This window comes from Cavia porcellus, unplaced genomic scaffold, assembly GCF_034190915.1.
Source record: "Cavia porcellus strain 051 isolate PalLab524CR breed Dunkin Hartley unplaced genomic scaffold, mCavPor4.1 scaffold_39, whole genome shotgun sequence".
In the NCBI taxonomy this organism is placed as follows: Eukaryota; Metazoa; Chordata; class Mammalia; order Rodentia; family Caviidae; genus Cavia; species Cavia porcellus.
In genome coordinates, this window is record NW_026947522.1 from 8,622,007 (window position 1) to 8,649,226 (window position 27,220).

The window sequence follows — 27,220 nt, forward strand, 5'->3', positions numbered from 1 at the left end:
TTTCAGAAAACTATCCTACATTGCCACTGCATGTTCCCTGACCTCCCCATGCTGACCACACAGCGGTGCTTTTCTCCATCCTACATTGCCACTCACTGCCTATACTAATTCAGACCCTCCGATTCACACCACCCCGTGATGTTTTTCTCACTCCTACTAGTGAATGTAATGTAACACACACCCATACAATGCGCACCACCGCCAGATGTTTTTCTCACTCCTACTAGTGAATGTATTGTAACACACACCCATACAATGCGCACCACCCTGCGCTGTTTTTCAGAAACCTATCCTACTTTGCCACTGCATGTTCCCTGACCTCCCCATGCTGACCACCCCGCGGTGCTTTTCTCCATCCGACATTGCCAATCACTGCCTATCCTAAATCAGACCCTCCAATTGACACCACCCCGTGATGTTTTTCTCACTCCTACTAGTGAATGTTATGTAACACACACCCATACAATGTGCACCACCCCGCGATGTTTTTCAGAAACCTATCGTACATTGCCACTGCATGTTCCCTGACGTCCCCATGCTGAAAACCCCGCGATGCTTTTCTGCATCCTACATTGCCACTCACTGCCTATCCTAATTCAAACCCTCCAATTCACACCACCCCGTGATGTTTTTCTCACTCCTACTAGTGAATGTAATGTAACACACACCCATACAATGCGCACCACCCCGCGATGTTTTTCAGAAACCTATCCTACATTGTCACTGCATGTTCCCTTACCTCCCCAGGGAGACCACTCCGCGGTGCTTTTCTACATCCTACATTGCCACTCACTGCCTATCCTAATTCAGACCCTCCGATTCACACCACCCCGTGATGTTTTTCTCACTCCTACTAGTGAATGTAATGTAACACACACCCATACAATGCGAACCACCCCGTGATGTTTTTCTCACTCCTACTAGTGAATGTAATGTAACACACACCCATACAATGCGCACCACCCCGCGATGTTTTTCAGATAACTATCCTACATTGCCACAGAATGTTCCCTGACCTCCCCATGCTGACCACCGCTCGGTGCTTTTCTCCATCCTACATTGCCAATCACTGCCTATCCTAATTCAGACCCTCCGATTCACACCACCCCGTGATGTTTTTCTCACTCCTACTGGTGAATGTAATGTAACATACATCCATACAATGCGCACCAACCCGTGTTTTTCTCACTCCTACCAGTGAATGTAATGTAACACACACCCATATAATGCGCACCACCCCATGATGTTTTTCAGAAACCTATCCTACATTGCCATTGCATGTTCCCTGACTTCCCCATGATGACCACCCCGCGGTGCTTTTCTCCATCCTACATTGCCACTCACAGCGTATCCTAATTCAGACCCTCCGATTCACACCACCCCGTGATGTTTTTCTCACTCCTTCTAGTGAATGTAATGTAACACACACCCAAACAATGCGCACCACCCCGTGATGTTTTTCTCACTTCTACTAGTGAATGTAATGTAACACACACCCATACAATGCCCACCACCCCGCGATGTTTTTCAGAAACCTATCCTACATTGCCACTGCATGTTCCCTGACCTCCCCATGCTGACCACCCCGCGGTGTTTTTCTCCATCCGACATTGCCACTCACTGCCTATCCTAAAAGAGACCCTCCGATTCACACCAGCCCGTGATGTTTTTCTCACTCCTACTAGTGAATGTTATGTAACACACACCCTTAAAATGCGCACCACCCCGCGATGTTTTTCAGAAACCTATCCTACATTGCCACTGCATATTCCCTGACGTCCCCATGCTGACCACCCCGCGGTGCTTTTCTCCATCCTACATTGCCACTCACTGCCTATCCTAATTCAGACCCTCCGATTCACACCACCCCGTGATGTTTTTCTCACTCCTACTAGTGAATGTAATGTAACACACAGCCATACAATGCGCACCACCCCGTGATGTTTTTCTCACTCCTACTAGTGAATGTAATGTAACACACACCCATACAATTCGCACCACCCCGCGATATTTTTCAGAAACCTATCCTACATTGCCACTGCATGTTCCCTGACCTCCACATGCTGACCACCCCGCGGTGCTTTTCTCCATCCGACATTGCCACTCACTGCCTATCCTAAATCAGACCCTCCGATTGACACCTCCTCGTGATGTTTTTCTCACTCCTACTAGTGAATGTTATGTAACACACACCCATACAATGTGCACCACCCCGCGATGTTTTTCTCACTCCTACTAGTGAATGTAATGTAACACACACCCATACAATGCGCACCACCCCGCGATGTTTTTCAGAAAACTATCCTACATTGCCACTGAATGTTCCCTGACCTCCCCATGCTGACCACGGCTCGGTGCTTTTCTCCATCCTACATTGACACTCACTGCCTATCCTAATTCAGACACTCCGATTCACACCACCCCGTCATGTTTTTCTCACTCCTACTAGTGAATGTAATGTAACACACACCCATACAGTGCGCACCACCCCGTGATGTTTTTCTCACTCCTACTAGTGAATGTAATGTAACACACACCCATACAATGCGCACCACCCCGAGATATTTTTCAGAAACCTATCCTACATTGCCACTGCATGTTCCCTGACCTCCCCATGCTGATCACCCCGCGGTGCTTTTCTCCATCCGACATTGCCACTCACTGCCTATCCTAAATCAGACCCTCCGATTGAAACCACCCCGTGATGTTTTTCTCACTCCTACTAGTGAATGTTATGTAACACACACCCATACAATGTGCACCACCCCGCGATGTTTTTCAGAAACCTATCCTACATTGCCACTGCATGTTCCCTGAAGTCCCCATGCTGACCACCCCGCGGTGCTTTTCTTCATCCTACATTGCCACTCACTGCGTATCCTAATTCAGACCCTCCGATTCATACCACCCCGTGATATTTTTCTCACTCCTACAAGTGAATGTAATGTAACACACACCCATACAATGCGCACCACCCCGTGATGTTTTTCTCACTCCTACTAGTGAATGTAATGTAACACACACCCATACAATGCGCACCACCCCGCGATATTTTTCAGAAACTTATCCTACATTGCCACTGCGTGTTCCCTGACCTCCCCATGCGACCACCCCGTGGTGCTTTTCTCCATCCGACATTGCCACTCACTGCCTATCCTAAACCAGACCCTCTGATTGACACCACCCCGTGATGTTTTTCTCACTCCTACTAGTGAATGTTATGTAACACACACCCATACAATGTGCACCACCCCACGATGTTTTTCAGAAACCTATCCTACATTGCCACTGCATGTTCCCTGAAGTCCCCATGCTGACCACGGCGCGGTGCTTTTCTGCATCCTACATTGCCACTCACTGCCTATCCTAATTCAGACCCTCCGAATCACACCACCCCGTGATGTTTTTCTCACTCCTACTAGTGAATGTAACGTAACACACACCCATACAATGCGCACCACCCCGCGATATTTTTCAGAAAACTATCCTACATTGCCACTGAATGTTCCCTGACCTCCCCATGCTGACCACACAGCGGTGCTTTTCTCCATCCTACATTGCCACTCACTGCCTATACTAATTCAGACCCTCCGATTCACACCACCCCGTGATGTTTTTCTCACTCCTACTAGTGAATGTAATGTAACACACACCCATACAATGCGCACCACCGCGAGATGTTTTTCTCACTCCTACTAGTGAATGTATTGTAACACACACCCATACAATGCGCACCACCCCGCGCTGTTTTTCAGAAACCTATCCTACATTGCCACTGCATGTTCCCTGACCTCCCCATGCTGACCACCCCGCGGTGCTTTTCTCCATCCGACATTGCCACTCACTGCCTATCCTAAATCGGACCCTCCAATTGACACCACCCCGTGATGTTTTTTCACTCCTACTAGTGAATGTTATGTAACACACACCCATACAATGTGCACCACCCCGCGATGTTTTTCAGAAACCTATCCTACATTGCCACTGCATGTTCCCTGACGTCCCCATGCTGAAAACCCCGCGGTGCTTTTCTGCATCCTACATTGCCACTCACTGCCTGTCCTAATTCAAACCCTCCAATTCACACCACCCCGTGATGTTTTTCTCACTCCTACTAGTGAATGTAATGTAACACACACCCATACAATGCGCACCACCCCGCGATGTTTTTCAGAAACCTATCCTACATTGTCACTGCATGTTCCCTTACCTCCCCAGGGAGACCACTCCGCGGTGCTTTTCTCCATCCGACATTGCCACTCACTGCCTATCCTAAATCAGACCCTCCGATTGACACCACCTCGTGATGTTTTTCTCACTCCTACTAGTGAATGTTATGTAACACACACCCATACAATGTGCACCACCCCGCGATGTTTTTCAGAAACCTATCCTACATTGCCACTGCATGTTCCCTGAAGTCCCCATGCTGACCACCCCGCGGTGCTTTTCTGCATCCTACATTGCCACTCAATGCCTATCCTAATTCAGACCCTCCGATTCACACCACCCCGTGATGTTTTTCTCACTCCTACTAGTGAATGTAATGTAACACACACCCATATAATGCGCACCACCCCATGATGTTTTTCAGAAACCTATCCTACATTGCCATTGCATGTTCCCTGACTTCCCCATGATGACCACCCCGCGGTGCTTTTCTCCATCCTACATTGCCACTCACAGCGTATCCTAATTCAGACCCTCCGATTCACACCACCCCGTGATGTTTTTCTCACTCCTTCTAGTGAATGTAATGTAACACACACCCAAACAATGCGCACCACCCCGTGATGTTTTTCTCACTTCTACTAGTGAATGTAATGTAACACACACCCATACAATGCCCACCACCCCGCGATGTTTTTCAGAAACCTATCCTACATTGCCACTGCATGTTCCCTGACCTCCCCATGCTGACCACCCCGCGGTGTTTTTCTCCATCCGACATTGCCACTCACTGCCTATCCTAAAAGAGACCCTCCGATTCACACCAGCCCGTGATGTTTTTCTCACTCCTACTAGTGAATGTTATGTAACACACACCCTTAAAATGCGCACCACCCCGCGATGTTTTTCAGAAACCTATCCTACATTGCCACTGCATATTCCCTGACGTCCCCATGCTGACCACCCCGCGGTGCTTTTCTCCATCCTACATTGCCACTCACTGCCTATCCTAATTCAGACCCTCCGATTCACACCACCCCGTGATGTTTTTCTCACTCCTACTAGTGAATGTAATGTAACACACAGCCATACAATGCGCACCACCCCGTGATGTTTTTCTCACTCCTACTAGTGAATGTAATGTAACACACACCCATACAATTCGCACCACCCCGCGATATTTTTCAGAAACCTATCCTACATTGCCACTGCATGTTCCCTGACCTCCACATGCTGACCACCCCGCGGTGCTTTTCTCCATCCGACATTGCCACTCACTGCCTATCCTAAATCAGACCCTCCGATTGACACCTCCTCGTGATGTTTTTCTCACTCCTACTAGTGAATGTTATGTAACACACACCCATACAATGTGCACCACCCCGCGATGTTTTTCTCACTCCTACTAGTGAATGTAATGTAACACACACCCATACAATGCGCACCACCCCGCGATGTTTTTCAGAAAACTATCCTACATTGCCACTGAATGTTCCCTGACCTCCCCATGCTGACCACCGCTCGGTGCTTTTCTCCATCCTACATTGACACTCACTGCCTATCCTAATTCAGACACTCCGATTCACACCACCCCGTCATGTTTTTCTCACTCCTACTAGTGAATGTAATGTAACACACACCCATACAGTGCGCACCACCCCGTGATGTTTTTCTCACTCCTACTAGTGAATGTAATGTAACACACACCCATACAATGCGCACCACCCCGAGATATTTTTCAGAAACCTATCCTACATTGCCACTGCATGTTCCCTGACCTCCCCATGCTGATCACCCCGCGGTGCTTTTCTCCATCCGACATTGCCACTCACTGCCTATCCTAAATCAGACCCTCCGATTGAAACCACCCCGTGATGTTTTTCTCACTCCTACTAGTGAATGTTATGTAACACACACCCATACAATGTGCACCACCCCGCGATGTTTTTCAGAAACCTATCCTACATTGCCACTGCATGTTCCCTGAAGTCCCCATGCTGACCACCCCGCGGTGCTTTTCTTCATCCTACATTGCCACTCACTGCGTATCCTAATTCAGACCCTCCGATTCATACCACCCCGTGATATTTTTCTCACTCCTACAAGTGAATGTAATGTAACACACACCCATACAATGCGCACCACCCCGTGATGTTTTTCTCACTCCTACTAGTGAATGTAATGTAACACACACCCATACAATGCGCACCACCCCGCGATATTTTTCAGAAACTTATCCTACATTGCCACTGCGTGTTCCCTGACCTCCCCATGCGACCACCCCGTGGTGCTTTTCTCCATCCGACATTGCCACTCACTGCCTATCCTAAACCAGACCCTCCGATTGACACCACCCCGTGATGTTTTTCTCACTCCTACTAGTGAATGTTATGTAACACACACCCATACAATGTGCACCACCCCACGATGTTTTTCAGAAACCTATCCTACATTGCCACTGCATGTTCCCTGAAGTCCCCATGCTGACCACGGCGCGGTGCTTTTCTGCATCCTACATTGCCACTCACTGCCTATCCTAATTCAGACCCTCCGAATCACACCACCCCGTGATGTTTTTCTCACTCCTACTAGTGAATGTAACGTAACACACACCCATACAATGCGCACCACCCCGCGATATTTTTCAGAAAACTATCCTACATTGCCACTGAATGTTCCCTGACCTCCCCATGCTGACCACACAGCGGTGCTTTTCTCCATCCTACATTGCCACTCACTGCCTATACTAATTCAGACCCTCCGATTCACACCACCCCGTGATGTTTTTCTCACTCCTACTAGTGAATGTAATGTAACACACACCCATACAATGCGCACCACCGCGAGATGTTTTTCTCACTCCTACTAGTGAATGTATTGTAACACACACCCATACAATGCGCACCACCCCGCGCTGTTTTTCAGAAACCTATCCTACATTGCCACTGCATGTTCCCTGACCTCCCCATGCTGACCACCCCGCGGTGCTTTTCTCCATCCGACATTGCCACTCACTGCCTATCCTAAATCGGACCCTCCAATTGACACCACCCCGTGATGTTTTTCTCACTCCTACTAGTGAATGTTATGTAACACACACCCATACAATGTGCACCACCCCGCGATGTTTTTCAGAAACCTATCCTACATTGCCACTGCATGTTCCCTGACGTCCCCATGCTGAAAACCCCGCGGTGCTTTTCTGCATCCTACATTGCCACTCACTGCCTATCCTAATTCAAACCCTCCAATTCACACCACCCCGTGATGTTTTTCTCACTCCTACTAGTGAATGTAATGTAACACACACCCATACAATGCGCACCACCCCGCGATGTTTTTCAGAAACCTATCCTACATTGTCACTGCATGTTCCCTTACCTCCCCAGGGAGACCACTCCGCGGTGCTTTTCTCCATCCGACATTGCCACTCACTGCCTATCCTAAATCAGACCCTCCGATTGACACCACCTCGTGATGTTTTTCTCACTCCTACTAGTGAATGTTATGTAACACACACCCATACAATGTGCACCACCCCGCGATGTTTTTCAGAAACCTATCCTACATTGCCACTGCATGTTCCCTGAAGTCCCCATGCTGACCACCCCGCGGTGCTTTTCTGCATCCTACATTGCCACTCACTGCCTATCCTAATTCAGACCCTCCGATTCACACCACCCCGTGATGTTTTTCTCACTCCTACTAGTGAATGTAATGTAACACACACCCATACAATGCGCACCACCCCGTGATGTTGTTCTCACTCCTACTAGTGAATGTAATGTAACACACACCCATACAATGCGCACCACCCCGCGATATTTTTCAGAAACCTATCCTACATTGCCACTGCATGTTCCCTGACCTCCCCATGCTGACCACCCCGCGGTGCTTTTCTCCATCCGACATTGCCACTCACTGCCTATCCTAAATCAGACCCTCCGATTGACACCACCCCGTGATGGTTTTCTCACTCCTACTAGTGAATGTTATGTAACACACACCCATACAATGTGCACCACCCCGCGATGTTTTTCAGAAACCTATCCTACATTTCCACTGCATGTTCCCTGAAGTCCCCATGCTGACCACCCCGCGGTGCTTTTCTGCATCCTACATTGCCACTCACTGCCTATCCTAATTCAGACCCTCCGAATCACACCACTCCGTGATGTTTTTCTCACTCCTACTAGTGAATGTAATGTAACACACACCCATACAATGCGCACCACCCCGCGATATTTTTCAGAAAACTATCCTACTTTGCCACTGCATGTTCCCTGACCTCCCCATGCTGACCACACAGCGGTGCTTTTCTCCATCCTACATTGCCACTCACTGCCTATACTAATTCAGACCCTCCGATTCACACCACCCCTTGATGTTTTTCTCACTCCTACTAGTGAATGTAATGTATCACACACCCATACAATGCGCACCACCGCGAGATGTTTTTCTCACTCCTACTAGTGAATGTATTGTAACACACACCCATACAATGCGCACCACCCCGAGCTGTTTTTCAGAAACCTAACCTACATTGCCACTGCATGTTCCCTGACCTCCCCATGCTGACCACCCCGCGGTGCTTTTCTCCATCCGACATTGCCACTCACTGCCTATCCTAAATCAGACACTCCAATTGACACCACCCCGTGATGTTTTTCTCAGTCCTACTAGTGAATGTTATGTAACACACACCCATACAATGCGCACCACCCCGCGATATTTTTCAGAAACCTATCCTACATTGCCACTGCATGTTCCCTGACCTCCACATGCTGACCACCCCGCGGTGCTTTTCTCCATCCGACATTGCCACTCACTGCCTATCCTAAATCAGACCCTCCGATTGACACCTCCTCGTGATGTTTTTCTCACTCCTACTAGTGAATGTTATGTAACACACACCCATACAATGTGCACCACCCCGCGATGTTTTTCTCACTCCTACTAGTGAATGTAATGTAACACACACCCATACAATGCCCACCACCCCGCGATGTTTTTCAGAAACCTATCCTACATTGCCACTGCATGTTCCCTGACCTCCCCATGCTGACCACCCCGCGGTGTTTTTCTCCATCCGACATTGCCACTCACTGCCTATCCTAAAAGAGACCCTCCGATTCACACCAGCCCGTGATGTTTTTCTCACTCCTACTAGTGAATGTTATGTAACACACACCCTTAAAATGCGCACCACCCCGCGATGTTTTTCAGAAACCTATCCTACATTGCCACTGCATATTCCCTGACGTCCCCATGCTGACCACCCCGCGGTGCTTTTCTCCATCCTACATTGCCACTCACTGCCTATCCTAATTCAGACCCTCCGATTCACACCACCCCGTGATGTTTTTCTCACTCCTACTAGTGAATGTAATGTAACACACAGCCATACAATGCGCACCACCCCGTGATGTTTTTCTCACTCCTACTAGTGAATGTAATGTAACACACACCCATACAATTCGCACCACCCCGCGATATTTTTCAGAAACCTATCCTACATTGCCACTGCATGTTCCCTGACCTCCACATGCTGACCACCCCGCGGTGCTTTTCTCCATCCGACATTGCCACTCACTGCCTATCCTAAATCAGACCCTCCGATTGACACCTCCTCGTGATGTTTTTCTCACTCCTACTAGTGAATGTTATGTAACACACACCCATACAATGTGCACCACCCCGCGATGTTTTTCTCACTCCTACTAGTGAATGTAATGTAACACACACCCATACAATGCGCACCACCCCGCGATGTTTTTCAGAAAACTATCCTACATTGCCACTGAATGTTCCCTGACCTCCCCATGCTGACCACGGCTCGGTGCTTTTCTCCATCCTACATTGACACTCACTGCCTATCCTAATTCAGACACTCCGATTCACACCACCCCGTCATGTTTTTCTCACTCCTACTAGTGAATGTAATGTAACACACACCCATACAGTGCGCACCACCCCGTGATGTTTTTCTCACTCCTACTAGTGAATGTAATGTAACACACACCCATACAATGCGCACCACCCCGAGATATTTTTCAGAAACCTATCCTACATTGCCACTGCATGTTCCCTGACCTCCCCATGCTGATCACCCCGCGGTGCTTTTCTCCATCCGACATTGCCACTCACTGCCTATCCTAAATCAGACCCTCCGATTGAAACCACCCCGTGATGTTTTTCTCACTCCTACTAGTGAATGTTATGTAACACACACCCATACAATGTGCACCACCCCGCGATGTTTTTCAGAAACCTATCCTACATTGCCACTGCATGTTCCCTGAAGTCCCCATGCTGACCACCCCGCGGTGCTTTTCTTCATCCTACATTGCCACTCACTGCGTATCCTAATTCAGACCCTCCGATTCATACCACCCCGTGATATTTTTCTCACTCCTACAAGTGAATGTAATGTAACACACACCCATACAATGCGCACCACCCCGTGATGTTTTTCTCACTCCTACTAGTGAATGTAATGTAACACACACCCATACAATGCGCACCACCCCGCGATATTTTTCAGAAACTTATCCTACATTGCCACTGCGTGTTCCCTGACCTCCCCATGCGACCACCCCGTGGTGCTTTTCTCCATCCGACATTGCCACTCACTGCCTATCCTAAACCAGACCCTCCGATTGACACCACCCCGTGATGTTTTTCTCACTCCTACTAGTGAATGTTATGTAACACACACCCATACAATGTGCACCACCCCACGATGTTTTTCAGAAACCTATCCTACATTGCCACTGCATGTTCCCTGAAGTCCCCATGCTGACCACGGCGCGGTGCTTTTCTGCATCCTACATTGCCACTCACTGCCTATCCTAATTCAGACCCTCCGAATCACACCACCCCGTGATGTTTTTCTCACTCCTACTAGTGAATGTAACGTAACACACACCCATACAAAGCGCACCACCCCGCGATATTTTTCAGAAAACTATCCTACATTGCCACTGAATGTTCCCTGACCTCCCCATGCTGACCACACAGCGGTGCTTTTCTCCATCCTACATTGCCACTCACTGCCTATACTAATTCAGACCCTCCGATTCACACCACCCCGTGATGTTTTTCTCACTCCTACTAGTGAATGTAATGTAACACACACCCATACAATGCGCACCACCGCGAGATGTTTTTCTCACTCCTACTAGTGAATGTATTGTAACACACACCCATACAATGCGCACCACCCCGCGCTGTTTTTCAGAAACCTATCCTACATTGCCACTGCATGTTCCCTGACCTCCCCATGCTGACCACCCCGCGGTGCTTTTCTCCATCCGACATTGCCACTCACTGCCTATCCTAAATCGGACCCTCCAATTGACACCACCCCGTGATGTTTTTCTCACTCCTACTAGTGAATGTTATGTAACACACACCCATACAATGTGCACCACCCCGCGATGTTTTTCAGAAACCTATCCTACATTGCCACTGCATGTTCCCTGACGTCCCCATGCTGAAAACCCCACGGTGCTTTTCTGCATCCTACATTGCCACTCACTGCCTATCCTAATTCAAACCCTCCAATTCACACCACCCCGTGATGTTTTTCTCACTCCTACTAGTGAATGTAATGTAACACACACCCATACAATGCGCACCACCCCGCGATGTTTTTCAGAAACCTATCCTACATTGTCACTGCATGTTCCCTTACCTCCCCAGGGAGACCACTCCGCGGTGCTTTTCTCCATCCGACATTGCCACTCACTGCCTATCCTAAATCAGACCCTCCGATTGACACCACCTCGTGATGTTTTTCTCACTCCTACTAGTGAATGTTATGTAACACACACCCATACAATGTGCACCACCCCGCGATGTTTTTCAGAAACCTATCCTACATTGCCACTGCATGTTCCCTGAAGTCCCCATGCTGACCACCCCGCGGTGCTTTTCTGCATCCTACATTGCCACTCAATGCCTATCCTAATTCAGACCCTCCGATTCACACCACCCCGTGATGTTTTTCTCACTCCTACTAGTGAATGTAATGTAACACACACCCATATAATGCGCACCACCCCATGATGTTTTTCAGAAACCTATCCTACATTGCCATTGCATGTTCCCTGACTTCCCCATGATGACCACCCCGCGGTGCTTTTCTCCATCCTACATTGCCACTCACAGCGTATCCTAATTCAGACCCTCCGATTCACACCACCCCGTGATGTTTTTCTCACTCCTTCTAGTGAATGTAATGTAACACACACCCAAACAATGCGCACCACCCCGTGATGTTTTTCTCACTTCTACTAGTGAATGTAATGTAACACACACCCATACAATGCCCACCACCCCGCGATGTTTTTCAGAAACCTATCCTACATTGCCACTGCATGTTCCCTGACCTCCCCATGCTGACCACCCCGCGGTGTTTTTCTCCATCCGACATTGCCACTCACTGCCTATCCTAAAAGAGACCCTCCGATTCACACCAGCCCGTGATGTTTTTCTCACTCCTACTAGTGAATGTTATGTAACACACACCCTTAAAATGCGCACCACCCCGCGATGTTTTTCAGAAACCTATCCTACATTGCCACTGCATATTCCCTGACGTCCCCATGCTGACCACCCCGCGGTGCTTTTCTCCATCCTACATTGCCACTCACTGCCTATCCTAATTCAGACCCTCCGATTCACACCACCCCGTGATGTTTTTCTCACTCCTACTAGTGAATGTAATGTAACACACAGCCATACAATGCGCACCACCCCGTGATGTTTTTCTCACTCCTACTAGTGAATGTAATGTAACACACACCCATACAATTCGCACCACCCCGCGATATTTTTCAGAAACCTATCCTACATTGCCACTGCATGTTCCCTGACCTCCACATGCTGACCACCCCGCGGTGCTTTTCTCCATCCGACATTGCCACTCACTGCCTATCCTAAATCAGACCCTCCGATTGACACCTCCTCGTGATGTTTTTCTCACTCCTACTAGTGAATGTTATGTAACACACACCCATACAATGTGCACCACCCCGCGATGTTTTTCTCACTCCTACTAGTGAATGTAATGTAACACACACCCATACAATGCGCACCACCCCGCGATGTTTTTCAGAAAACTATCCTACATTGCCACTGAATGTTCCCTGACCTCCCCATGCTGACCACCGCTCGGTGCTTTTCTCCATCCTACATTGACACTCACTGCCTATCCTAATTCAGACACTCCGATTCACACCACCCCGTCATGTTTTTCTCACTCCTACTAGTGAATGTAATGTAACACACACCCATACAGTGCGCACCACCCCGTGATGTTTTTCTCACTCCTACTAGTGAATGTAATGTAACACACACCCATACAATGCGCACCACCCCGAGATATTTTTCAGAAACCTATCCTACATTGCCACTGCATGTTCCCTGACCTCCCCATGCTGATCACCCCGCGGTGCTTTTCTCCATCCGACATTGCCACTCACTGGCTATCCTAAATCAGACCCTCCGATTGAAACCACCCCGTGATGTTTTTCTCACTCCTACTAGTGAATGTTATGTAACACACACCCATACAATGTGCACCACCCCGCGATGTTTTTCAGAAACCTATCCTACATTGCCACTGCATGTTCCCTGAAGTCCCCATGCTGACCACCCCGCGGTGCTTTTCTTCATCCTACATTGCCACTCACTGCGTATCCTAATTCAGACCCTCCGATTCATACCACCCCGTGATATTTTTCTCACTCCTACAAGTGAATGTAATGTAACACACACCCATACAATGCGCACCACCCCGTGATGTTTTTCTCACTCCTACTAGTGAATGTAATGTAACACACACCCATACAATGCGCACCACCCCGCGATATTTTTCAGAAACTTATCCTACATTGCCACTGCGTGTTCCCTGACCTCCCCATGCGACCACCCCGTGGTGCTTTTCTCCATCCGACATTGCCACTCACTGCCTATCCTAAACCAGACCCTCCGATTGACACCACCCCGTGATGTTTTTCTCACTCCTACTAGTGAATGTTATGTAACACACACCCATACAATGTGCACCACCCCACGATGTTTTTCAGAAACCTATCCTACATTGCCACTGCATGTTCCCTGAAGTCCCCATGCTGACCACGGCGCGGTGCTTTTCTGCATCCTACATTGCCACTCACTGCCTATCCTAATTCAGACCCTCCGAATCACACCACCCCGTGATGTTTTTCTCACTCCTACTAGTGAATGTAACGTAACACACACCCATACAATGCGCACCACCCCGCGATATTTTTCAGAAAACTATCCTACATTGCCACTGAATGTTCCCTGACCTCCCCATGCTGACCACACAGCGGTGCTTTTCTCCATCCTACATTGCCACTCACTGCCTATACTAATTCAGACCCTCCGATTCACACCACCCCGTGATGTTTTTCTCACTCCTACTAGTGAATGTAATGTAACACACACCCATACAATGCGCACCACCGCGAGATGTTTTTCTCACTCCTACTAGTGAATGTATTGTAACACACACCCATACAATGCGCACCACCCCGCGCTGTTTTTCAGAAACCTATCCTACATTGCCACTGCATGTTCCCTGACCTCCCCATGCTGACCACCCCGCGGTGCTTTTCTCCATCCGACATTGCCACTCACTGCCTATCCTAAATCGGACCCTCCAATTGACACCACCCCGTGATGTTTTTCTCACTCCTACTAGTGAATGTTATGTAACACACACCCATACAATGTGCACCACCCCGCGATGTTTTTCAGAAACCTATCCTACATTGCCACTGCATGTTCCCTGACGTCCCCATGCTGAAAACCCCGCGGTGCTTTTCTGCATCCTACATTGCCACTCACTGCCTATCCTAATTCAAACCCTCCAATTCACACCACCCCGTGATGTTTTTCTCACTCCTACTAGTGAATGTAATGTAACACACACCCATACAATGCGCACCACCCCGCGATGTTTTTCAGAAACCTATCCTACATTGTCACTGCATGTTCCCTTACCTCCCCAGGGAGACCACTCCGCGGTGCTTTTCTCCATCCGACATTGCCACTCACTGCCTATCCTAAATCAGACCCTCCGATTGACACCACCTCGTGATGTTTTTCTCACTCCTACTAGTGAATGTTATGTAACACACACCCATACAATGTGCACCACCCCGCGATGTTTTTCAGAAACCTATCCTACATTGCCACTGCATGTTCCCTGAAGTCCCCATGCTGACCACCCCGCGGTGCTTTTCTGCATCCTACATTGCCACTCACTGCCTATCCTAATTCAGACCCTCCGATTCACACCACCCCGTGATGTTTTTCTCACTCCTACTAGTGAATGTAATGTAACACACACCCATACAATGCGCACCACCCCGTGATGTTGTTCTCACTCCTACTAGTGAATGTAATGTAACACACACCCATACAATGCGCACCACCCCGCGATATTTTTCAGAAACCTATCCTACATTGCCACTGCATGTTCCCTGACCTCCCCATGCTGACCACCCCGCGGTGCTTTTCTCCATCCGACATTGCCACTCACTGCCTATCCTAAATCAGACCCTCCGATTGACACCACCCCGTGATGTTTTTCTCACTCCTACTAGTGAATGTTATGTAACACACACCCATACAATGTGCACCACCCCGCGATGTTTTTCAGAAACCTATCCTACATTTCCACTGCATGTTCCCTGAAGTCCCCATGCTGACCACCCCGCGGTGCTTTTCTGCATCCTACATTGCCACTCACTGCCTATCCTAATTCAGACCCTCCGAATCACACCACTCCGTGATGTTTTTCTCACTCCTACTAGTGAATGTAATGTAACACACACCCATACAATGCGCACCACCCCGCGATATTTTTCAGAAAACTATCCTACTTTGCCACTGCATGTTCCCTGACCTCCCCATGCTGACCACACAGCGGTGCTTTTCTCCATCCTACATTGCCACTCACTGCCTATACTAATTCAGACCCTCCGATTCACACCACCCCTTGATGTTTTTCTCACTCCTACTAGTGAATGTAATGTATCACACACCCATACAATGCGCACCACCGCGAGATGTTTTTCTCACTCCTACTAGTGAATGTATTGTAACACACACCCATACAATGCGCACCACCCCGAGCTGTTTTTCAGAAACCTAACCTACATTGCCACTGCATGTTCCCTGACCTCCCCATGCTGACCACCCCGCGGTGCTTTTCTCCATCCGACATTGCCACTCACTGCCTATCCTAAATCAGACACTCCAATTGACACCACCCCGTGATGTTTTTCTCAGTCCTACTAGTGAATGTTATGTAACACACACCCATACAATGCGCACCACCCCGCGATATTTTTCAGAAACCTATCCTACATTGCCACTGCATGTTCCCTGACCTCCACATGCTGACCACCCCGCGGTGCTTTTCTCCATCCGACATTGCCACTCACTGCCTATCCTAAATCAGACCCTCCGATTGACACCTCCTCGTGATGTTTTTCTCACTCCTACTAGTGAATGTTATGTAACACACACCCATACAATGTGCACCACCCCGCGATGTTTTTCTCACTCCTACTAGTGAATGTAATGTAACACACACCCATACAATGCGCACCACCCCGCGATGTTTTTCAGAAAACTATCCTACATTGCCACTGAATGTTCCCTGACCTCCCCATGCTGACCACCGCTCGGTGCTTTTCTCCATCCTACATTGACACTCACTGCCTATCCTAATTCAGACACTCCGATTCACACCACCCCGTGATGTTTTTCTCACTCCTACTAGTGAATGTAATGTAACACACACCCATACAGTGCGCACCACCCCGTGATGTTTTTCTCACTTCTACTAGTGAATGTAATGTACCACACACCCATACAATGCGCACCACCCCGCGATATTTTTCAGAAACCTATCCTACATTGCCACTGCATGTTCCCGGACCTCCCCATGCTGATCACCCAGGGTGCTTTTCTCCATCCGACATTGCCACTCACTGCCTATCCTAAATCAGACCCTCCGATTGAAACCACCCCGTGATGTTTTTCTCACTCCTACTAGTGAATGTTATGTAACACACACCCATACAATGTGCACCACCCCGCGATGTTTTTCAGAAACCTATCCTACATTGCCACTGCATGTTCCCTGAATTCCCCATGCTGACCACCCCGCGGTGCTTTTCTTCATCCTACATTGCCACTCACTGCGTATCCTAATTCAGACCCTCCGATTCATACCACCCCGTGATATTTTTCTCACTCCTACTAGTGAATGTAATTTAACACACACCCATACAATGCGCACCACCCCGTGATGTTTTTCTCACTCCTACTAGTGAATGTAATGTAACACACACCCATACAATGCGCACCACACCGTGATGTTGTTCTCACTCCTACTAGTGAATGTAATGTAACACACACCCATACAATGCGCACCACCCCGCGATATTTTTCAGAAACCTATCCTACATTGCCACTGCATGTTCCCTGACCTCCCCATGCTGACCACCCCGCGGTGCTTTTCTCCATCCGACATTGCCACTCACTGCCTATCCTAAATCAGACCCTCCGATTGACACCACCCCGTGATGTTTTTCTCACTCCTACTAGTGAATGTTATGTAACACACACCCATACAATGCGCACCACCCCGCGATATTTTTCAGAAAACTATCCTACATTGCCACTGCATGTTCCCTGACCTCCCCATGCTGACCACACAGCGGTGCTTTTCTCCATCCTACATTGCCACTCACTGCCTATACTAATTCAGACCCTCCGATTCACACCACCCCTTGATGTTTTTCTCACTCCTACTAGTGAATGTAATGTAACACACACCCATACAATGCGCACCACCGCGAGATGTTTTTCTCACTCCTACTAGTGAATGTATTGTAACACACACCCATACAATGTGCACCACCCCAAGCTGTTTTTCAGAAACCTAACCTACATTGCCACTGCATGTTCCCTGACCTCCCCATGCTGACCACCCCGCGGTGCTTTTCTCCATCCGACATTGCCACTCACTGCCTATCCTAAATCAGACACTCCAATTGACACCACCCCGTGATGTTTTTCTCAGTCCTACTAGTGAATGTTATGTAACACACACCCATACAATGCGCACCACCCCGCGATATTTTTCAGAAACCTATCCTACATTGCCACTGCATGTTCCCTGACCTCCACATGCTGACCACCCCGCGGTGCTTTTCTCCATCCGACATTGCCACTCACTGCCTATCCTAAATCAGACCCTCCGATTGACACCTCCTCGTGATGTTTTTCTCACTCCTACTAGTGAATGTTATGTAACACACACCCATACAATGTGCACCACCCCGCGATGTTTTTCTCACTCCTACTAGTGAATGTAATGTAACACACACCCATACAATGCGCACCACCCCGCGATGTTTTTCAGAAAACTATCCTACATTGCCACTGAATGTTCCCTGACCTCCCCATGCTGACCACCGCTCGGTGCTTTTCTCCATCCTACATTGACACTCACTGCCTATCCTAATTCAGACACTCCGATTCACACCACCCCGTGATGTTTTTCTCACTCCTACTAGTGAATGTAATGTAACACACACCCATACAGTGCGCACCACCCCGTGATGTTTTTCTCACTCCTACTAGTGAATGTAACGTATCACACACCCATACAATGCGCACCACCCCGCGATATTTTTCAGAAACCTATCCTACATTGCCACTGCATGTTCCCTGACCTCCCCATGCTGATCACCCCGCGGTGCTTTTCTCCATCCGACATTGCCACTCACTGCCTATCCTAAATCAGACCCTCCGATTGAAACCACCCCGTGATGTTTTTCTCACTCCTACTAGTGAATGTTATGTAACACACACCCATACAATGTGCACCACCCCGCGATGTTTTTCAGAAACCTATCCTACATTGCCACTGCATGTTCCCTGAAGTCCCCATGCTGACCACCCCGCGGTGCTTTTCTTCATCCTACATTGCCACTCACTGCGTATCCTAATTCAGACCCTCCGATTCATACCACCCCGTGATATTTTTCTCACTCCTACTAGTGAATGTAATGTAACACACACCCATACAATGCGCACCACCCCGTGATGTTTTTCTCACTCCTACTAGTGAATGTAATGTAACACACACCCATACAATGCGCACCACCCCGCGATATTTTTCAGAAACTTATCCTACATTGCCACTGCGTGTTCCCTGACCTCCCCATGCGACCACCCCGTGGTGCTTTTCTCCATCCGACATTGCCACTCACTGCCTATCCTAAACCAGACCCTCCGATTGACACCACCCCGTGATGTTTTTCTCACTCCTACTAGTGAATGTTATGTAACACACACCCATACAATGTGCACCACCCCACGATGTTTTTCAGAAACCTATCCTACATTGCCACTGCATGTTCCCTGAAGTCCCCATGCTGACCACCCCGCGGTGCTTTTCTGCATCCTACATTGCCACTCACTGCCTATCCTAATTCAGACCCTCCGAATCACACCACCCCGTGATGTTTTTCTCACTCCTACTAGTGAATGTAACGTAACACACACCCATACAATGCGCACCACCCCGCGATATTTTTCAGAAAACTATCCTACATTGCCACTGAATGTTCCCTGACCTCCCCATGCTGACCACACAGCGGTGCTTTTCTCCATCCTACATTGCCACTCACTGCCTATACTAATTCAGACCCTCCGATTCACACCACCCCGTGATGTTTTTCTCACTCCTACTAGTGAATGTAATGTAACACACACCCATACAATGCGCACCACCGCGAGATGTTTTTCTCACTCCTACTAGTGAATGTATTGTAACACACACCCATACAATGCGCACCACCCCGCGCTGTTTTTCAGAAACCTATCCTACATTGCCACTGCATGTTCCCTGACCTCCCCATGCTGACCACCCCGCGGTGCTTTTCTCCATCCGACATTGCCACTCACTGCCTATCCTAAATCGGACCCTCCAATTGACACCACCCCGTGATGTTTTTCTCACTCCTACTAGTGAATGTTATGTAACACACACCCATACAATGTGCACCACCCCGCGATGTTTTTCAGAAACCTATCCTACATTGCCACTGCATGTTCCCTGACGTCCCCATGCTGAAAACCCCGCGGTGCTTTTCTGCATCCTACATTGCCACTCACTGCCTATCCTAATTCAAACCCTCCAATTCACACCACCCCGTGATGTTTTTCTCACTCCTACTAGTGAATGTAATGTAACACACACCCATACAATGCGCACCACCCCGCGATGTTTTTCAGAAACCTATCCTACATTGTCATTGCATGTTCCCTTACCTCCCCAGGGAGACCACTCCGCGGTGCTTTTCTCCATCCGACATTGCCACTCACTGCCTATCCTAAATCAGACCCTCCGATTGACACCACCTCGTGATGTTTTTCTCACTCCTACTAGTGAATGTTATGTAACACACACCCCTACAATGTGCACCTCCCCGCGATGTTTTTCAGAAACCTATCCTACATTGCCACTGCATGTTCCCTGAAGTCCCCATGCTGACCACCCCGCGGTGCTTTTCTGCATCATACATTGCCACTCACTGCCTATCCTAATTCAGACCCTCCGATTCACACCACCCCGTGATGTTTTTCTCACTCCTACTAGTGAATGTAATGTAACACACACCCATACAATTCGCACCACCCCTTGATGTTGTTCTCACTCCTACTAGTGAATGTAATGTAACACACACCCATACAATGCGCACCACCCCGCGATATTTTTCAGAAACCTATCCTACATTTCCACTGCATGTTCCCTGAAGTCCCCATGCTGACCACCCCGCGGTGCTTTTCTGCATCCTACATTGCCACTCACTGCCTATCCTAATTCAGACCCTCCGAATCACACCACCCCGTGATGTTTTTCTCACTCCTACTAGTGAATGTAATGTAACACACACCCATACAATGCGCACCACCCCGCGATATTTTTCAGAAAACTATCCTACATTGCCACTGCATGTTCCCTGACCTCCCCATGCTGACCACACAGCGGTGCTTTTCTCCATCCTACATTGCCACTCACTGCCTATACTAATTCAGACCCTCCGATTCACACCACCCCTTGATGTTTTTCTCACTCCTACTAGTGAATGTAATGTAACACACACCCATACAATGCGCACCACCGCGAGATGTTTTTCTCACTCCTACTAGTGAATGTATTGTAACACACACCCATACAATGCGCACCACCCCGAGCTGTTTTTCAGAAACCTAACCTACATTGCCACTGCATGTTCCCTGACCTCCCCATGCTGACCACCCCGCGGTGCTTTTCTCCATCCGACATTGCCACTCACTGCCTATCCTAAATCAGACACTCCAATTGACACCACCCCGTGATGTTTTTCTCAGTCCTACTAGTGAATGTTATGTAACACACACCCATACAATGTGCACCACCCCGCGATGTTTTTCAGAAACCTATCCTATATTGCCACTGCATGTTCCCTGACGTCCCCATGCTGAAAACCCCGCGGTGCTTTTCTGCATCCTACATTGACAGTCACTGCCTATCCTAATTCAAACCCTCCAATTCACACCACCCCGCGATGTTTTTCTCACTCCTACTAGTGAATGTAACGTAACACACACCCATACAATGCGCACCACCCCGTGATGTTTTTCTCACTCCTACTAGTGAATGTAATTTAACACACACCCATACAATGCGCACCACCCCGTGATGTTTTTCTCACTCCTACTAGTGAATGTAATGTAACACACACCCATACAATGCGCACCACCCCGCGATATTTTTCAGAAACCTATCCTACATTGCCACTGCATGTTCCCTGACCTCCCCATGCTGACCACCCCGCGGTGCTTTTCTCCATTCGACATTGCCACTCACTGCCTATCCTAAATCAGACCCTCCGATTGACACCACCCCGTGATGTTTTTCTCACTCCTACTAGTGAATGTTATGTAACACACACCCATACAATGTGCACCACCCCGCGATGTTTTTCAGAAACCTATCCTACATTGCCACTGCATGTTCCCTGAAGTCCCCATGCTGACCACCCCGCGGTGCTTTTCTTCATCCTACATTGCCACTCACTGCGTATCCTAATTCAGACCCTCCGATTCATACCACCCCGTGATGTTTTTCTCACTCCTACTAGTGAATGTAATGTAACACACACCCATACAATGCGCACCACCCCGTGATGTTTTTCTCACTCCTACTAGTGAATGTAATGTAACACACACCCATACAATGCGCACCCCCCCGCGATATTTTTCAGAAACCTATCCTACATTGCAACTGCATGTTCCCTGACCTCCCCATGCGACCACCCCGTGGTGCTTTTCTCCATCCGACATTGCCACTCACTGCCTATCCTAAATCAGACCCTCCGATTGACACCACCCCGTGATGTTTTTCTCACTCCTACTAGTGAATGTTATGTAACACACACCCATACAATGTGCACCACCCCATGATGTTTTTCAGAAACCTATCCTACATTGCCACTGCATGTTCCCTGAAGTCCCCATGCTGACCACCCCGCGGTGCTTTTCTGCATCCCACATTGCCACTCACTGCCTATCCTAATTCAGACCCTCCGAATCACACCACCCCGTGATGTTTTTCTCACTCCTACTAGTGAATGTAACGTAACACACACCCATACAATGCGCACCACCCCGCGATATTTTTCAGAAAACTATCCTACATTGCCACTGCATGTTCCCTGACCTCCCCATGCTGACCACACAGCGGTGCTTTTCTCCATCCTACATTGCCACTCACTGCCTATACTAATTCAGACCCTCCGATTCACACCACCCCGTGATGTTTTTCTCACTCCTACTAGTGAATGTAATGTAACACACACCCATACAATGCGCACCACCGCGAGATGTTTTTCTCACTCCTACTGGTGAATGTATTGTAACACACACCCATACAATGCGCACCAACCCGCGCTGTTTTTCAGAAACCTATCCTACATTGCCACTGCATGTTCCCTGACCTCCCCATGCTGACCACCCCGCGGTGCTTTTCTCCATCCGACATTGCCACTCACTGCCTATCCTAAATCGGACCCTCCAATTGACACCCCCCCGTGATGTTTTTCTCACTCCTACTAGTGAATGTTATGTAACACACACCCATACAATGTGCACCACCCCGCGATGTTTTTCAGAAACCTATCCTACATTGCCACTGCATGTTCCCTGACGTCCCCATGCTGAAAAACCCGCGGTGCTTTTCTGCATCCTACATTGCCACTCACTGCCTATCCTAATTCAAACCCTCCAATTCACACCACCCCGTGATGTTTTTCTCACTCCTACTAGTGAATGTAATGTAACACACATCCATACAATGCGCACCAACCCGTGTTTTTCTCACTCCTACCAGTGAATGTAATGTAACACACACCCATATAATGCGCACCACCCCACGATGTTTTGCAGAAACCTATCCTACATTGCCATTGCATGTTCCCTGACTTCCCCATGATGACCACCCCGCGGTGCTTTTCTCCATCCTACATTGCCACTCACAGCCTATCCTAATTCAGACCCTCCGATTCACACCACACGTGAGGTTTTTCTCACTCCTTCTAGTGAATGTAATGTAACACACACCCAAAAAATGCGCACCACCCCGTGATGTTTTTCTCACTCCTACTAGTGAATGTAATGTAACACACACCCATACAATGCCCACCACCCCGCGATGTTTTTCAGAAACCTATCCTACATTGCCACTGCATGTTCCCTGACCTCCCCATGCTGACCACCCCGCGGTGTTTTTCTCCATCCGACATTGCCACTCACTGCCTATCCTAAAACAGACCCTCCGATTCACACCAGCCCATGATGTTTTTCTCACTCCTACTAGTGAATGTTATGTAACACACACCCATAAAATGCGCACCACCCCGCGATGTTTTTCAGAAACCTATCCTACATTGCCACTGCATATTCCCTGACGTCCCCATGCTGACCACCCCGCGGTGCTCTTCTCCATCCTACATTGCCACTCACTGCCTATCCTAATTCAGACCCTCCGATTCACACCACCCCGTGATGTTTTTCTCACTCCTACTAGTGAATGTAATGTAACACACACCCAAACAATGTGCACCACCCCGTGATGTTTTTCTCACTCCTACTAGTGAATGTAATGTAACACACACCCATACAATGCGCACCACCGCGAGATGTTTTTCTCACTCCTACTAGTGAATGTATTGTAACACACACCCATACAATGCGCACCACCCCGAGCTGTTTTTCAGAAACCTAACCTACATTGCCACTGCATGTTCCCTGACCTCCCCATGCTGACCACCCCGCGGTGCTTTTCTCCATCCGACATTGCCACTCACTGCCTATCCTAAATCAGACACTCCAATTGACACCACCCCGTGATGTTTTTCTCAGTCCTACTAGTGAATGTTACGTAACACACACCCATACAATGTGCACCACCCCGCGATGTTTTTCAGAAACCTATCCTATATTGCCACTGCATGTTCCCTGACGTCCCCATGCTGAAAACCCCGCGGTGCTTTTCTGCATCCTACATTGCCACTCACTGCCTATCCTAATTCAAACCCTCCAATTCACACCACCCCGCGATGTTTTTCTCACTCCTACTAGTGAATGTAACGTAACACACACCCATACAATGCGCACCACCCCGCGATGTTTTTCAGAAAACTATCCTACATTGCCACTGAATGTTCCCTGACCTCCCCATGCTGACCACCGCTCGGTGCTTTTCTCCATCCTACATTGACACTCACTGCCTATCCTAATTCAGACACTCTGATTCACACCACCACGTGATGTTTTTCTCACTCCTACTAGTGAATGTAATGTAACACACACCCATACAATGCGCACCACCCCGTGATGTTTTTCTCACTCCTACTAGTGAATGTAATGTAACACACACCCATACAATGCGCACCACCCCGCGATATTTTTCAGAAACCTATCGAACATTGCCACTGCATGTTCCCTGACCTCCCCATGCTGACCACCCCGCGGTGCTTTTCTCCATCCGACATTGCCACTCACTGCCTATCCTAAATCAGACCCTCCGATTGACACCACCCCGTGATGTTTTTCTCACTCCTACTAGTGAATGTTATGTAACACACACCCATACAATGTGCACCACCCCGCGATGTTTTTCAGAAACCTATCCTACATTGCCACTGCATGTTCCCTGAAGTCCCCATGCTGACCACCCCGCGGTGCTTTTCTTCATCCTACATTGCCACTCACTGCGTATCCTAATTCAGACCCTCCGATTCATACCACCCCGTGATGTTTTTCTCACTCCTACTAGTGAATGTAATGTAACACACACCCATACAATGCGCACCACCCCGTGATGTTTTTCTCACTCCTACTAGTGAATGTAATGTAACACACACCCATACAATGCGCACCACCCCGCGATATTTTTCAGAAACCTATCCTACATTGCCACTGCATGTTCCCTGACCTCCCCATGCGACCACCCCGTGGTGCTTTTCTCCATCCGACATTGCCACTCACTGACTATCCTAAATCAGACCCTCCGATTGACACCACCCCGTGATGTTTTTCTCACTCCTACTAGTGAATGTTATGTAACACACACCCATACAATGTGCACCACCCCATGATGTTTTTCAGAAACCTATCCTACATTGCCACTGCATGTTCCCTGAAGTCCCCATGCTGACCACCCCGCGGTGCTTTTCTGCATCCTACATTGCCACTCACTGCCTATCCTAATTCAGACCCTCCGAATCACACCACCCCGTGATGTTTTTCTCACTCCTACTAGTGAATGTAACGTAACACACACACATACAATGCGCACCACCCCGCGATATTTTTCAGAAAACTAGCCTACATTGCCCCTGCATGTTCCCTGACCTCCCCATGCTGACCACACAGCGGTGCTTTTCTCCATCCTACATTGCCACTCACTGCCTATAGTAATTCAGACCCTCCGATTCACACCACCCCGTGATGTTTTTCTCACTCCTACTAGTGAATGTAATGTAACACACACCCATACAATGCGCACCACCGCGAGATGTTTTTCTCACTCCTACTAGTGAATGTATTGTAACACACACCCATACAATGCGCACCACCCCGCGCTGTTTTTCAGAAACCTATCCTACATTGCCACTGCATGTTCCCTGACCTCCCCATGCTGACCACCCCGCGGTGCTTTTCTCCATCCGACATTGCCACTCACTGCCTATCCTAAATCGGACCCTCCAATTGACACCACCCCGTGATGTTTTTCTCACTCCTACTAGTGAATGTTATGTAACACACACCCATACAATGTGCACCACCCCGCGATGTTTTTCAGAAACCTATCCTACATTGCCACTGCATGTTCCCTGACGTCCCCATGCTGAAAACCCCGCGGTGCTTTTCTGCATCCTACATTGCCACTCACTGCCTATCCTAATTCAAACCCTCCAATTCACACCACACCGTGATGTTTTTCTCACTCCTACTAGTGAATGTAATGTAACACACACCCATACAATGCGCACCACCCCACGATGTTTTTCAGAAACCTATCCTACATTGTCACTGCATGTTCCCTTACCTCCCCAGGGAGACCACTCCGCGGTGCTTTTCTCCATCCTACATTGCCACTCACTGCCTATCCTAATTCAGACCCTCCAATTCACACCACCCCGTGATGTTTTTCTCACTCCTACTAGTGAATGTAATGTAACACACATCCATACAATGCGCACCAACCCGTGTTTTTCTCACTAATACCAGTGAATGTAATGTAACACACACCCATATAATGCGCACCACCCCACGATGTTTTGCAGAAACCTATCCTACATTGCCATTGCATGTTCCCTGACTTCCCCATGATGACCACCCCGCGGTGCTTTTCTCCATCCTACATTGCCACTCACAGCCT